Below are 14,105 nucleotides of genomic sequence, written 5' to 3' on the forward strand. Positions count from 1 at the left end.
ACATTAATAAAAAAAAGTTGTGTATTAATTTTGTTTTGAATCAATTAATCACACTAATTAGGATGACAAACGATCGTTCTTGGATGTATGGAAGCATTGAATCGTCGGAATTTATTCATGGCGTTTTAGAATTTTGTAGTATTGCGGTTGAACATCAAGTTAGGACGGGGGGAGTTGGTTTTTATTGCCCATGTGTCAGTTGTGGCAATGTATCAAAGGTAGATAGTGTTGATATCCTTAGGGAGCACATACTTCGACGTGGGTTTAGGCCTCAATATCATGTTTGGGTTTGGCATGGTGAGGAGGGAGTTTACAAAGAGAAAAGTGTTGTTGAGGACGTCAATAATGTGGCCGATGTCAATGAGGATGTAGTAGATCATGTTGATGGGTATGAGACAGATGAAGAGAATGTCGATGAGGATGTGGATCGTGTTGATGAGATGATGGAGGGAGTCGAGGATGAGTTAGGAAAACGTCCTCGTGTTTTTGACTTGTTGACAGAGGCTTCTCAAAAGCCTTTGTACCCTGGATGTACAAAGTTCACCAAACTAACAGCAGTGTTGACAATTTTCAACATTAAGTCAAAGTTCAATTGGAGTGACGCTAGTTTCACAATGTTATTAGAAGCGTTAGGTGAGTTGCTTCCTGAGGAAAATGAACTTCCAAAGTCGACATATTATGCCAAAAAGCTCATGTGTCCTTTCGGCTTAGAGTACCAGAAGATTCATGCGTGTCCGAATGATTGTGTGTTGTATCGGAATGAAAACGAGAACTTAGAAGAGTGTCCTAGGTGTGGGTTATCGCGCTACAAGCGTAAAGGGGCTCGGGATGCTAAAGGGCCCCCGGCTAAGGTATTGTGGTATCTTCCAATAATACCTAGATTCAAGCGCTTGTTGTCTATAAAGAAAGATGCGTTAAATTTGAGGTGGCATGCAGATAGGGTGAAGAAAGGTCACTTGCTCACACATCCATCTGATTCTCCGGAGTGGAAGAGTATTGATAGGTTGCATAAGACTTTTGGGGATGAGGTTCGTAATTTAAGGCTCGGACTGTGTACGGATGGAATGAACCCGTTCGGCAATCTTAGTTCTCAACATAGTACTTGGCCGGTACTTTTAGTGATCTATAATTTGCCACCTTGGTTGTGTATGAAGCGTAAGTACATAATGCTTTCGCTTCTTATCTCGGGTCCTAAACAACCTGGCAATGACATAGATGTGTATCTTGCACCTCTCGTTGAGGATTTGAGAAAGATGTGGGATAAAGGCGTTTCAGTGTTTGATGCATATGCTAATGAGGAGTTCACCTTGCGTGCAATGCTTTTATGCACCGTTAATGATTTTCCGGCATATGGCAACTTATCGAGGTATAAGAAAAAAGGGAAGAAAGCATGCCCGATATGTATCGATGACATGGAATCCACGTGGATTCCTAAGTGCAAACACGTATTCATGCACCATCGAAAGTTCCTCCCACGAGACCACCAATATCGTAAGAAGAAGAAGTTGTTCAATGGGGAGGTTGAGGACCGTGTAGCTCGTCGACCGTTGACCGGTTATGAGGTTTATGAACAGGTTAAGGGAGTTGAGACTGTATTTGGTAAAACGGGGCAAGTGCAAGGAGGTGAAGGCCGATTATGGAAAAAAGAATCAATCTTTTGGAAGCTTCCATATTGGAGAGATCTACAGGTTAGGCATTGTCTTGACATTATGCATATAGAGAAAAATGTATGCGATGCCATACTCGGGACTCTCATGAACATTCCGGGTAAGACAAAAGATGTTAGGGCCGTGCGAGATTGGTTTGAATGTAAGGGTCTTCGTCCGGAGTTGTGGGCACATGTTAAGGTGAGTAAGAAAAGAAATAGAGCTGATGATGAAGTTGGTGGCAGTAAGAAGAAGATGCTTAATGACAAAGTTTATTTGCCTCCAGCTTGCTACACATTGTCCAAAGCAGAGAAGCGGACATTTTGTGAGTGTTTGTATGGCATTAGGGTTCCGTTTGGGTACTCATCCAACATGAAGAGATTTGTTAGCCTAAATGGTGAGCTGAAGTTGGGAAGCATGAAATCTCACGATTGCCATGTAATGATGCAAGTGTTCTTACCAATTGCAATCCGTGGAATACTGCCAAAACATGTGAGATATGCTATTACCGAGCTATGTTCGTTCTTCAACACAATTTGTAGTAAAGTTCTTGATCCCTTTAAACTTGATGCACTTCAACTCGACGTGATTGTAACTTTATGCAAGTTTGAGATGTATTTTCCACCTTCTTTCTTTGACATAATGGTTCATCTTATTGTCCATCTCGTTCGTGAGATCAAAATTTTGGGTCCAGTTTTTTTAAGGTGGTGTTATCCTTTTGAAAGACACATGGGTGTTTTACAAAACAAGGTGAGGAATCCAGCACAACCCGAGGGGAGTATGATTCAAGGCACTGTGAGCGATGAGATTAGTAACTTTATAGCCGAGTATTTGGCCATGGCAAAGCCTATTGGACTTCCCACCTCTAGACATGAAGGAAGGCTTGAGGGAAAAGTAACAATTGGCTCCAAATCGGTCACACCTCCTCGAGAAAGCCTTCTACAAGCACACTTGTATGTGTTGCATCATATTCCGGAAGTTCATCCTTTTTTGAGTGAGCATTTTGATATATTGCGCGCAAAACATCCTTCTAAAGGGGATAGGGCATTGATGCAGTTGCATAACAAGACGTTTATTAATTGGTTTCATAATCGAGTAATATGCGAAGAACTCAAGGGTGTATCCGAAATTGTTAAGTGGTTAGCTTTTGGTCCTCGTGATGATGTCAACAAATATGAGGGTTACGATGTCAATGGCTTCACATTTTGGACTGAGGGTCAAGACAAGAAGTCATCGTATCTACAGAATAGTGGGGTTTCTATTTTGGCGTCATCTACATTTTACGCGAGTGCGAAGGATCAAGCGCCGGTTGATGCTAAATTGGTATACTACGGGCGGGTATATGAAATATGGGAGCTTGACTACTCTACTTTCAATATTGGTCTTTTCAAATGTAAGTGGGTAGATAATAATCGACGATGCATAAAAAATGACGACCCTTGTGGATTCACTCTTTTAGACTTAGCTCGTTTGCGTGATAGTGAGGAGTCATTCATACTAGCCACACAAGCCAAGCAAGTATTCTACATTGTAGACTCGTCTGATAAAAAATGGTCTATTGTTGTACCGGGAAAAAGAAGCATTCTTGGTATAGGTGATGTTGAGGATGAGGAAGAATATGAAGCTTTTGAAGACTCCCCTCCCTTTATCAATCCAATATCAGTGGATCAAGATGATGTAGATGATGTAGATGTTGGTTATATGCGTGTAGATCACACGGAAGGAATACATTTGAATTAAGTGATTCACAAGGTATGAATTTAAAGCTTTTAAAATTTTTTTTGGCACTTGGTTTGTTTTGCATGAAACTTTGCACAGAACACTTATTTGTTATATATTATTGTGTTGAACGTACGTATTAGAATTGTAAATCATAGTCATATTCTTAATATTACTTAGCTTATGTTCTAATATATTTCTATTCATACTCTTTCAGGTACTGATATATAATGCATCTATTCAGAGACGAAATTGTCCCCGAGATTGAGACCTCGGATAATGAGCATCGTAGTTACGACAGTGAAGAGGACCAAATTGTGAGATTCGAGCGTATGGCTGAAGACGCTCCACCTCTAGACAATGATTTTGAGACTGAAGACGTCCCACCAATGGATGCTCCCACTACCAGTAAGAAAAGAAAAGGGCGAGGTCCTACGAAAAACCTCAAAGTCACGGAACCAATGCATTTGGAATACAATGCATTGGGTCAACCCTGCGGAAAATGGCGTAGGCAATATGGAAAACAAGTGGGCCTATGTATCCGCAAGATTTCCATATTGCACGCATGGAACGAGGTTCCAGAGGGTTTGAAAAACTCTCTATGGAATGATACTGTGGTAAGCAACTTTACTATTTTTACTCATTTAGTTTCATTTTAAAATTAATTTAATTGACAGTAACAAATATAAATTTTTTTTGTAGAATCTTTTCCACGTCGAGAGCGATGAGGACAAGAAGAATGTGTTTCTTTCAGCTGTTGCTGAAAGATTCAGAGATTTCAAATCCAAGCTAGTAACTGGCTGGATTACGAAGACCTGTGCCCGTACGACCAAAAAGGTCAAAACGGGAAACGAAGGTGGAGAGCAAGCACCTTCGAAGATGCCCTACGAAATATGGGGTCACATATCGAAGAGGGATTGGGAGACCTTTGTTGCCAAAAGAACAACTCCCATAGAAGTTGTAAGTATTTCATATTATATTATAGTTTACCAATTTGAATTTACTTCTTTTGATTCAGTCATTAAACTAATACATGACATTCGATTTCTATTGATTAATTAGGAAAAGCGTGGTAAAGCTTCAGATTCTGCAAGCAAAAGGAAGTTTTACCATCGCTTAGGCCAGAAAACGTACGATGAGGTCCGAAAAGAGTGGGTGGATGCGGGTTTATACCCCAATCAAAGTTCATCCACACCCTCATCTACGACTACCTCCGCATCCGTACATACTCTTGCTGGAGATCGGGTGCGTGATTGGTATTGTGGGCTTCATTCCCGAGATGCAAGTGGTAAATTTACCATTAATGATCCAGGAACGAAGAAGGTTGCTGATGCTGTGGTGAGTTTTGAAATTATTAGGTATATTCTTCATTTGTTTTGTATTCTTTGGCTTTGATGTACTTATACTAATTACTATATATGTCACTTTTTATTTGAACAGATGGGCTGGAAGGAAAAAGAAGCTACGGGGGAGTTCACCCCAAAAGGCAATGTTGACGCATTGCATATGGTCTTAGGGAAAGACCACAGTGGGCGGGTAGTCGGAAAAGGAGGCGTCCACGTGGGGTTACAGAAGGCATTCGGCAAAGAGTGTGTTGCTACTCAATCCCGAACGGCACTGCGGGAAGAAGCAGCAACCCTCCGAGCGGAGATTACGAAGGATGTTCTCGCGAAGTTGGCCACCGTGTTGCAAAAGATGGGTGCACCCATTGTGGACTTGGCAAACCTGATTGTCGATGATCAGGGAAGTCAACATGGGGATTCTAACGCTTTGGTCGAGCCAACACCCGAGCCCATTACCCCCGTAGCACCCCAGCTCTTTACTAATACCCCCGTTGCTCAAAATCCGGAGCCAACTCCGGTGCCAGTGCTACAGGTACATAGTTTTTAAATATATAAGCACTTATTAATTTAAATTGCAACGCGTAATTAAAATTTTATTATGATGCTTATTATACTAAACGACACAATTTTCAGGAGGCGACTCCTTGTTCTCTTTTGCTGCCTCAGTTAGGTGTTGCTAGTGATGGCGACTTAACTGAGGTTGCATATGGTATGGCACAGCCAAATAAAGAGGGCCAAACAGTGCATTCAGTGCCTGTTACAAGTGGCCACATCAGTGTGGCCGTGGAGACTATTGTAAAGGGGTTTGAAGATTTCTCACTCCCAATTCCAATGCCAGCATGGAGCCTTGAGAAACTATCAGATGCCCTAGGTAGTTTCATCACATGGCCATATGCTTGGGTCCGATTCACTAACATGGTAAGAATCATTTGTACCTTATTTATTTTTATTTTTTAAATTGCATGCTCACACTAATTTAATTTTATAAATTGAAATAGCAAAAGAGTCCAAAGGGATCTTGTAGAGAGGTCGGTTCCTCAACAAAGGTGTCGACTGGGTCAAAGTCGATGCCAAACACTCCAATTTTGACTGATGAGGAGCTAAAAGATCTCTCTCAAGATTGCAAATGGCTGCATTATTGTGCATCTCGCATAAGTGAGGAGGACCCAATCATGTTGCCCCTGCTGAAGGAGCAATACTGCTTTTCAGAAGACCCGTATGTAATTATTGGTCCTAGTGACATCGGGCAATTTTTGAGAGGAGAGATGCTGAACGTAGCTCTTTTCCATGTCTACATGAGGTGATGTTCATTATCTTACAAGTTAGGCATTGTTGTTTAATTGTTTTAATGACCGAATTACGAACAAAATTCTCTTATTTGTGAGTTTAGTGCGGTTTACGAGGAGGTAAATTCTTGCGAACCTCCAATAAAAATTGGATGGTTTTGTCCGGAGACGATTTCGGGTAGTAAATGTAGAAATGATCCAGATGTCGTCAGAGCATACATTGAGACTGCTTTGACTAATTCCCTTGCATGTAAACACACATTCATTCTGGCTCCATATTGGGAAGAGTAAGTTTTATTTTTGAAATTGAACTTATCTTTTGATTTTTAAAGTCACCTAATCTCTAATTTGTTGATTTTTAATTTGTGTTTGTAGTTTGCATTGGATACTTTTGATCATATGTCCTTTAACGAACACCGTGCACGTCTTCGACTCATTACAAAAACCTAACAGCCTACCTCGCAACACAAGATTCAAAGCATTGTTGAATGCGTACGTAATATTAATTATTTTACCAATTTGATTTAATTAAGTGTTATATATATATATAAATGGTATTACTTTTCCCATGCGTTTCAGCGCAATGAAAAGAGTGCGTGGACAAATGGGATCTACATCCAGAGCCACATTTCCAAAATGGATAGCAAGAAAGGTACACAAATTCGATTTTATGGGTTTTGTATAGGTTTGGTCAAATGATCATGAAAAGAACACGAAACAACCACAAACACTTAAACAAAATTCTGATCTAGCAAACTGTCGACCAGCCCTCCTTCGGCTCAGCTTCTAGGAGTCCACGGGGATTGTTAGAATGGTTTTAGGACCTTGATAGCTAGATCCAAGTACCAAGATTCCATTTCCACTTTAGCCTAGGTCCTGGATGCATAGGTTTGGTCTCCACGTGTCGTGCAAGGTGGTCTGGTCACTAGTTTGATGCTGTCAATTTCGCGTTTTTATTTGTCAATTTCGCGAGTAAATTAGGTCAAACATGGTTTGTTATGCACGAAACTTGGCACACAACACTATTTGGCATATATTATTGTGTTGAAATGGTTAGAATTGATAATAATAGTCATATGCTAGAAATTAGAAGTTAAGTTGCGATTTTATGCGTTTTTAAGCGTTTTTGTCAATTTCGCGCGTAAAGTAGGTCAAACATGGTTTGTTATGCACGAAACTTGGCACACAACACTATTTGGCATATATTATTGTGTTGAAATGGTTAGAATTGATAATAATAGTCATCTGCTAGAAATTAGAAGTTAAGTTGCGATTTTATGCGTTTTAAGCGTTTTTGTCAATTTCGCGCGTAAAGTAGGTCAAACATGGTTTGTTATGCACGAAACTTGGCACACAACACTATTTGGCATATATTATTGTGTTGAAATGGTTAGAATTGATAATAATAGTCATATGCTAGAAATTAGAAGTTAAGTTGCGATTTTATGCGTTTTTAAGCGTTTTTGTCAATTCCGCGCGTAAAGTAGCTCAAACTTTGTTTGTTTTGCACGAAACTTGGCACACAACACTATTTGGTATATATTATTGTGTAGAAGTTGTTAGAATTGAAAATCATAGTCATATTCTAGAATTTATGTGTTAAGTTGCGATTTTATGCGTTTTTAACCGTTTTTGACACTAACTTCTATTTTTTCTTAGTGATTTCAACAACCTCCTTCTTCCGTTGACTGCGGCTACTACGCGCTGAAGTTTATGGACGTTATTATAAATTCCGTGTAGGAATTTGGAGTCGAAAATATAGATGCCGTAAGTATTTGTTACGTTCTTAATTAAATATATTATTGGTAAAATCTAATGTTTCTATATTAATATATATAGCTTTTATTTTAATATTATAATATAGGTTTTAAACGACATTCCGAGGGAAACACGCGCTTTGAGAAGTGAAGAGATGCGCGAATTAAAAGACAAGATTGCCGTGTATCTTGCTAATATTTGTCCTTGATAAATTGTAATTACTATTGATTATTTTTTATAGTTTATTTAATGTATATATATATATATGTACGTACATATTATATTATATATATATATATATACGAGCGAGAGTTTATTATTACAAAGAGATTAATGTCTATTATCTGTGATTATCATTGGATTAATCACTGTTATTACATTGTAATATTATTGCATTATTATAAGGATTAAACGGAAAAAGAACAAAAAAAAAAAGAGACTTATTGCGGTTTTAAGCCTGACCGCAGCAAATAATGACACACTTATTGCTGCGGTTTTTCCCCCTGACCGCAGCAAATAACACCCATTATTTGCTGCGGTTTTAGCCCATGACCGTAGCAAATAATGCCCTTATTTGCTGCGGTTTTGAACCGCAGCATTTAAAGTAGGACATCTTGCTGCTATCACTATTGCTGGGGGCCAAAACCGCAGCAAATAATGGCAAAAAAACCGCAGCAAACGAGGTTTTTTCTACTAGTATATATATATATATATATATATATATATATATATATATATATATATATATATATATATATATATATATATATATATATATATATGCATGTATATATAAAGTAGTTAAATAGTGTACAAGTAATGAATTAAAAACTTCATAAGATAATTTGTCAAAAAAGTAAATAAAAAATTGACGGTGTTATATATTATATTTATTTAGTGGATATCCATTATACCCTTATGATTATTCTAGGATATTCTAGATATACTAGACTTGTTATTCTACAAGGAAACCCTAATTGTATCACATGTATATATACATATGTACACCCACATCATTCAGTATTAAGAATATCGATCTACTCTCTTCCCTACTTTTCCTCTTTCTCTTTAATTTTATAACACGTGATCAGCACCAAAGCTCTAAGCGATCGATTAAGATTAAAATTTAATTATAATCGAAAACGGTTGCTATTGAGATCTTGGTATACTATTAGCAAGGAACATCCTACAAATTGATGGATTGTTCAACTAATTGCCGTATAGATTGTGAAAAACACAATTTGTCCAATAAGAGAAGAGACAATCCGTATAGATTGTTCAACTCATTGCCTAAAACATCTTCTAATCTGATGACTATCTAATTTGCTGCAAATGATGCCAATTATCCTAAAAATCATTTGTTGTTAAAGTACACTTCAAAAGTAAGGTACGCATTTACTATCATACTCAGTATTATTGATTTTTGATTGTCATGGTAATTAAATATAGTTAGCAGTAAGAATTAATTGGCTAATAATTGTTATTATTTTTATTTTTTTTAATATTGTACCGATATCTATATTCTATAGAGTATCAGTGAATTATTTAACAATTTGTAATTGTTATGTTAAATATTGTGGCATGTCGGCACTATTCCAATAAATCAGTTAAGGTATCTTGAATTATGTACGGTTTTTAGTGTGTTAAGCATACAGAGAAGTACGTTATGTCAACACTATCTACCTTTGATACATTGCCACAACTGATACATGGGCAATAAAAACCAACTCCCCCCGTCCTAACTTGATGTTCAACCGCAATACTACAAAATTCTAATAAGCCATCAATAAATTCCGACGATTCAATGCTTCTATACATCCAAGAACGATCTTTTGTCATCCTAATTAGTGTGATTAATTGATTGAAAACAAAATTAATACACAACTTTTAAACATATATACTTATTTCTAACCAACATATTTAACCCTAAAAAAATATATACTTATTTATACAAAATCTATTTAACCCTAAATATACATACTTCATATTCTAATTCTATACTTCATACTTCACTATTAAGCACTACATTGTAAATAAAATCATATTCTAATTCTAATAGTTAAAGACATAACTATAACAACAAACCACATTTTTATCAAATAATACAAATATTTAACAAACTAGCATACAAGCAAAAGCAAAACATATCATTTGCAAATAACAATTCAAACAAAAATTCACTGAACTACTAAATTACATCTATATATATATATATATATATATATATATATATATATATATATATATATATATATATATATATATATATATATATATATATATACACGTATGTATGTATATATATATATATATATATATATATATATATATATATATATATATATATATATATATATATATATATATATATATATATATATATATATATATATATATATATATATATATATATATATATACATATATATATACATGTATGTATATATATATATATATATATATATATATATATATATATACATATATATATATATATATATATATATATATATATATATATATATATATATATATATATATATATATATATATATATATATACATACATACATACGTGTGTGTGTGTGTGTATATATATATATATATATATATATATATATATATATATATATATATATATATATATATATATATATATATATATATATATATATATATATATATATATATATATCTACAACGAAAAACAGAGAAACAAAATTAGTATACAAACGGTTGCCATAACTTTCGAGTTTTTTCATGAATATCTTGCAAAACTTAAATGCTTAACAAATTAAAAGGAGAAAAAATACTGTAATGTCGTGGGTTTTGAAGATGAACAAGACCAAAGTATTAAATTTCGTGGGTTTATGAACCAAGAAGATGAAGACTTTGAAGAAACTGTCACCGCGTTTTTGAAGATGAAGATGAAGAACTTTGTAAAGATGAAGAACTTTGCTGTTACGTTTGTGAGGATGAAGAAGAGGAACAAAGCAGATGAAGATGAAGATGAAGATGAAGCATTTTTTCAATGGGTTTTGAGAACAACCGCAGAATGAATTGAAGAGAAGTCGAGTTTGTGAAAAAAAAAATTTGAAATGGCGGGTTCTAATTTATTAATGTAACGGTTATTTGCTGCGGGCCACGATAACCGGAGCAATTAAGGTTTTTGTAAGTGTTATTTGCTGCTGTCAGAAGCACTCCGCGGGCCGCGGAGAATTACTCGAGGCGCGGAGCCTGGTCTGTCTGCCTTTAAATTTTTTCTTCATTTTTTTTTAAATACTTATTTGCTGCAGTCCTAAGCATAACCGCAGCAATTAATTGTTTTTTTTCTTATTCTTTTTCCTATTTATTGCTGCGTATATACAAAAACCGCAGCAAATTATAAGCAGCAAATACGTTTTTTTACACTAGTGATTGTCGATCTTTACAGAAGTTGTCCAGAATGTATGTATGATTTGTGTCTCACTTGCTGCCGGGAAGTTCGTGCTGGACAGCTGCAGGTTTGTGGAGAAGCTGTAACGGAATATTTTAAAAGGGATGTATAATCTATGCATGCTAAAAACTCTCGTGGTCAGTCAAAAAAATCTACTAGAGGCTACAACACTCTTTCCAATTTAGAGGATTCAGCTAGAAAGAGAGCGCATGTCCAATCAGAGAGAGCAAAGATGCTCCTGCTCAAGTGAAGAGAATAGCTAGCGGCCTTTCTCCTGAGTTACCCCTTGATCAAAATAAGGCTTTATCTGAATGGAAAGCAGAGAACAATGGTGCCATAACTTGCCCTCCACCAATATATGAGGGTTGTGGTGGTGCAATTCTTGAATTAAAATGTATCTTATCAAATGGTTGGGTCTCAGAATTGTTGAAGAAAGCGGAGCAGACTGTGTCCCAACGGGAACAAGATAATTCTTCCCATGCTCTTGAGGAATGTTCATCCCTTGCTTCAGATGTTGACTGTGGATGCATCATGCGGAAATGTGCTTTCAGAGAAGGTTCTAATGACAATTATTTATATTGCCCAGATGCTGGAGACATTCAAAATGGAGATCTCAAACACTTCCAGTGGCATTGGACCCTAGGAGAACCAATCATTGTCAGGAATACTCTTGAGACTAATCCTGGTTTAAGTTGGGAACCAATGGTCATGTGGCGTGCTTTTCATGAAGTTGGAAATAGGGTATTGAAGGTGAATCCACCATAAGTCAATCCAAGTTGTCTTTTCTATTTTAGTCAATCCACCATAAGTCAAGACTTTGGCAAGCTATTTGACCATCATTGATGATAACAAAGGGCCACTTTTTTTTTTTCTAAAATTTTAACTTTTGTTTGTTTTTTTTCTTTTTCTTTTTTTTTTTTGTTGTTTTTCATTAAGTTAAGGTTTTATAGTGTGTTTTATTTTTTCCATTGTTTTTGCTTTTGTCAAGGCTGTGATTCTCAATTGTATAATCCTTTTTTTGTTCTCTGTTGCTTAAATTGTGATCGATATTGGGTACCATTCGCTGTAGGTTGAACTCAACTCTCACCAATTTTTTAAAGATTATTCACGAAGTCGATTGGAGGGGGCTGAGTGGCCTGGCTTACTGAAGTTGAAAGACTGGCCAGCTATTGATAAATTTGAGCAGCGTTTACCACGTCATAGTGCTGAATTTATCAAAGCATTGCCATTTAAGGGGTATACACATCCTAGGAATGGAGTTTTGAACATAGTAGCCAAGTGGTCTTTAAGAACTTCGAAGCTAGACTTGGGTCCAAAGGCCTATATTGCTTATGGATGTGCTCAAGAATTGGGTTCTGGAGACTCTGTCACCAAGCTTCACTATCACATGTTTGATGTGGTACGTATTTTTATCTGTATCTATCTATTTATTTGCACCTTGAATGATGCATGAATGTTCCTCCATGCAATCAATATTAATACAAAATTTGAAATTCCCTATAATGTGTATAAAAAGGTTTACTATTTCATACTCCCTCTATTTGCACGTAACTGTTCCACTTCCTTTTTCAAGCTCAAAGTTTGTTATTATTGACTCTGTATATCAACTAATATATATTTCCCTTTTCTATATCAGGCGGTTCTTTACCTAATTATTTTGGGACTAAGGATTTTTTGTTATTTGTTTGTTATATAAACATTTTTATTTACCATGAACTATTTTGATTTGTATATACAAAAATTATATATATATATATATATATATATATATATATATATATATATATATATATATATATATATATATATATATATATATATATATATATATATATATATATATATATTTATTTATTTATTTTTAAATATGTAACTAAAGTTAGTAACGGTGAAGCTAGGAGAAAAGGAACAGACTACAACGGAAATCAATTAGTATAAGGTACTATGGGGCATGAGAAAGTTACCCGCAACAAAGCCGACACCTTCAGGAGCAACTACAGGAAGAGGATGATGATCTTGCAGCAGTTGACGACGATTCTGTGGCGATGGAGGTGGTGGACAATGGTGTATTATGGCGGTGCACTCAACTCTCTCAAAGTCACTGTAACGAGGAGTACTTTGTTCTTTTTGTTGAAATAAACGTAAAGGCTGGAAATTAATAGTGCAAAGTGTGTATGCATTAGTTTGTGCTTAAAAAGGACAGTTCTTTTCCAAATATAGGTTTATTAGAATATAATAGTAAGTAATGCTAAGCGAAAGTCTATCGAACCGTGATTATTGCAAAAAAGAAATAAAACAAAACAGTATTTTTAAAAAAATAAATAAAACTTACATCATTAAAATAAAATTTTACATATTACATCTTTCTTTAATACATAATTATTGTCCATAATATAAACTACATACATATTATATCCTAATCTTAGATATGATGTGTGGTTTATATTTAATTTGATGATTCATTTATGCTGTTTAGATATAAGAGATTGTATGTTGTTGATCTGTTGACATATTTCAATAGTAGGATTGCTTTTGAAGATAGAAATATTATTGACTGTAATTTTGTAAGTGCTTACATTTTTTTTTGTTTTTTTGTTTTTTTATTTTTTTTGTTTTTTTGTTTTTTTGTTTTTTTTTTTCTTTTTTGTGATTTTTTTTCAATAGACTTCTCACTTTCGTTGCCGCATTTGTTGTTGGTTATTTTAAAGCTTTGTATTTGAAAGACTTTTAATGTGGTAATGCCTCATTGCTATAAATGGTATAATTAGATTTATTATTGAGAATTATTTGATTGTAAGAAACTAACAAATTCGTAAGTCATAGCAAACTCTACCATTTGTTAACAGGAGTAGCATGACTGTGTCTAGTCGTCCAGCATTACACTTCCCAAACAAAACTGATTTATATGTATACTAGA

At 35.1% G+C, this 14,105-nt stretch overlaps 1 pseudogene; it reads left to right on the forward strand.

Moving 5' to 3' along the window:
* Nucleotides 1-8,670: 8,670 nt before the first annotated feature.
* On the forward strand, nucleotides 8,671-13,908 carry LOC130812844 (lysine-specific demethylase JMJ29-like; annotated as a pseudogene).
* Nucleotides 13,909-14,105: the final 197 nt, after the last annotated feature.

This window comes from Amaranthus tricolor, chromosome 5 (assembly GCF_026212465.1).
Source record: "Amaranthus tricolor cultivar Red isolate AtriRed21 chromosome 5, ASM2621246v1, whole genome shotgun sequence".
Lineage (NCBI taxonomy): Eukaryota > Viridiplantae > Streptophyta > Magnoliopsida > Caryophyllales > Amaranthaceae > Amaranthus > Amaranthus tricolor.